Genomic DNA, 3,314 nt, shown 5'->3' with positions numbered 1-3,314 from the left:
ATTTTTTCAAAAAATGGAAGAAATTGTGGCCAAAATTCGAAAAAAAAATCTAAAGAAATAATTTAAAAATGTACTTAAATGTACCGCTTTTTTTAAAAACGCCATACTAGTTTGGATAATATTTGAAAAAGGTCACATTTTGGTAAATTTAAATTTTCCGGTATAGACCAAGAGCCACTCCAACAAGTAACTTTTTTTTTGCTTTATGTCAGAAAACTATATTGAACCATCGATTTTTCATCATAAAATAACACTAAATTATAAAAATCTGCACTTAAATACACATATTTATTGTTTTCTGCATAAATAAAATTACATTAGAGTGGTTCAATTTTGATATTTTTACGAGAATCAAAAATCGTACCCCCATAATCTCTGTAGGATGGTCATAGATACACGACTATGATAACTGTTTTGAAAAATAAATACCTTTCCTTTCTGTGTCAAACCCAGGACTATTGACTGTAAAACCAGTCAGCTAACTATAGTTACTTATAGTCAATAGTAACTTAATCACTTTTTTTCCACTTATATAAAAATCTCAAAACTTCATATTAAAATCCCCAAAAAATTGGATTTTTGTATGGGAACTATGTCTGTATGATGAAGTAAAAACGTGAAACTTTGCAAAGATTTTTTTTTTACCAAAAAATAAGATCCTGAAAAGTTTGAAGTAATTTGGATCAAAGTGAAACACATTTCCCATATAAAATTTTCGATTTTTTGTGATTTTTATATGATTTGTGAAATTTGTGAATTTTTCAGTGTATATCATAGTGAAGTTTTTTGCACCCAAATTCTTGAAATATTTTCGCATGTATCGTCTCATGTGCATTTTCACGATTAATTGCGCATTTCGAACGTATTGTTCGATCGCAAATTTCAATATTTGGTCGACATTTTCGAAATCCAATTTGGTTTCGATGTCGTTCTCTAAAATATTTGTTTGCATTGAATTTGGCCAAAAATTTACAACGGATTTCGACATCGGAACCATTGTCAACCAACCGATTCAATATGAAGAGCACATAAAGCGATGCCAATTTGAACATTTTTGAGGAATTGACCACAACTCTTTCAATTAAATCACTCAGGCGTTGTTTGTCTGGGAAAACTTTTTCATCGCGCAAAAATTGATTCAGTTTCAGGTTTTTATTCTTTGTTTCACCTCGTTTTGCTCTCATTTCATTTTGGCGTTTCAATGGCTTTTTTGTCGTTGTCGTTGTAGCTGCTGATGTTGATGCGGCTGCCACTGCCGCTGTCGATGTGGATGGCTGTGGATTGGCATTTGGTGCATTCAGTGGCACTTGATTCACATTTGATGTTAATGTGGATGGTAATGGACTTGGTGATCGAGTCATTTGGCCACCCATTTGATTTACCATGCCCATTTGGATGGGCTGCTGTTGTTGTTATAAATCAAATAAATCACATTTTCAACCAAATTTACACAAAAATATGCCGTTAATTACTTGGGGTTACCCACGAACACGATACTAGAAAAACTAGAACATATTAGAAAGATGTCAAATGTACATGTCATATGGCGTTTTACTAGAAATATTAGAAAAAATTAGCAAATATTAGAATCCGTGGTTTTCCCCTCGGTTAATTAACAGAAAAAAAACATTTACCATTTGATTTATGAAAGCATCACATGCTGATGCATCTAAACGTACGACACAATCGAGCAAATTCACAGAATTTTGTGTTTGTCCAGAAATACTTGTTGAAGTATTTGTTGGCCGATTTTGTTGTGGTCTCCTTCTCTTTGGTCGATCAAATCCCGTACGATTTGCCTTTCGGCGACGTTGTCTCGTTTGTTCATTTGGTCTCATTGTCGAATTAACTGTGAGAGCGGAAATTAAGAAAAAATTCATTTTTAATTTTGGCACCAAAATGCTGTATCAAACGTAATCGATTGTCAATTGTATTCAAGAAATTTATCGAAAAAAGTAGCAATTTAATTTTTTTTAAATTAATAATAATGATACCTGATTCTGATGCTTGGCTTTGAGCTTGAGCTTGAGCTGGAACCACACCACTTCTATTCGTGGTCGTTTTGCAGCTGGCGAATTACTCGGCGAACGACTGGGCGAACGATTTGATGAACTATTTGATGCGCTATCATCGCTGTCATCTCGGAGAGAGATTCCCAGGCCTCTTAATGATTCACGAATTTGTTTTCGTGCTATGACTACTGATTTTCTACGTGGTCGCATTATCTTTTTTTAATTTTTAATTTAAAAACATATTTCATTTCATATACCTACATAATTTGAATTTGATTTTGTTTTTTTTTCCGTTGAATTCGTGCGCAATTAAAAATTGGTCTCCCGTTTTACACTGGCTTTGACCGATTTCAAAACCTAAAACACAAAATTACTGTAATTTGCTAACGAACGGAAAAAACCTTCAGAAAAGGCGAGCGTTCGATGCTAAAAAAAATGTGTGTAGTGAGCACACTTTGAACAAAACTTTTTTTTCGATTCATTCTTGCCATTTTTTCGGGAAATCCCCCGTGAATTTTGAAGGACATGCTCTGCAGAAGAACACCATCGAAGTAATGACTTTATGATGATGTTATTTTGAAGGTACATTTTAGGTACAATTATTATCAGCCATAAAAATTTAAAAAATATCTTTGAGTTTTATTTTGGCTAGTTGACCGGCAAATTGAAGTGCCCCGAAATTTGAACCTCAAATATTAGCCAAACGAGTAAGGTATAATTAAAAATAAATTGCGGTACAATTAAGTACATTTTTGGTACAATTATTTAAACCTAGTCCCAAGTTTCGACTTTCACATGTGCGGACATTCGAATATACATCCGGTATAATAAGCCGGTAACGGTATGTTGATTTGCTCGAATTGGAAAACAATCGAACGTATTGTTTGCACTATTGCGTAGTGACAGTATTCGTTGTGCCTTGGTGAGTGTGTATCTTAAAATTTCAATCCTTTTGCAATTCTAACGCTGTTTTGTGGTTCTTCGCAGCGAAAAACTGTACACATCTTCTTTTGACTGACTGGCTAAAATAATATAGGGGAGAGTCACGTAGGTTGAGATGGCACGTAGGTTGAGACACCCCGAAATTTTTTTGTTTGACAGCTGGCAGACATGTTATTTGTACTGTCAAGTTGTTGAATCATTGTTAGTAAACTTTTCGTAGTGTATTGACGTGTTTTCACGCACTCATTGTACTTGAGCCAGAGCACCCAAAAAAAATTTCGGAAAAAAGTGATTTCAAAAATTTGACCAAAGTAAAAAAATTGCCATTTTTTGTGGTACAAAAAGGTGAGCATGACATTT

The 3,314-nt window shown here is 33.9% G+C and overlaps 1 long non-coding RNA gene across 2 annotated transcripts; it reads right to left on the bottom strand.

The window, feature by feature from the left end:
- Positions 1-269: 269 nt before the first annotated feature.
- Positions 270-3,193, bottom strand: LOC116351554. Of its 2 annotated transcripts, XR_004202164.1 has the most exons (4): positions 2,274-3,193; positions 1,995-2,208; positions 1,635-1,849; positions 270-1,554 (listed from the first exon to the last, which is right to left on the bottom strand). It is a non-coding gene; the product is annotated as an uncharacterized LOC116351554 (long non-coding RNA). The 2 variants fall into 2 exon arrangements; XR_004202163.1 differs by having other exon boundaries at positions 1,995-3,193.
- Between the last annotated feature and the right edge of the window lie 121 nt (positions 3,194-3,314).

This window comes from Contarinia nasturtii, unplaced genomic scaffold (genome assembly GCF_009176525.2).
Source record: "Contarinia nasturtii isolate CC-2019 unplaced genomic scaffold, AAFC_CNas_1.1 Cnas_scaffold_5730, whole genome shotgun sequence".
In the NCBI taxonomy this organism is placed as follows: domain Eukaryota; kingdom Metazoa; phylum Arthropoda; class Insecta; order Diptera; family Cecidomyiidae; genus Contarinia; species Contarinia nasturtii.
The sequence above is the reverse complement of the archived record's forward strand: the minus strand, read 5'-3'. Positions and strand labels throughout refer to the sequence as shown.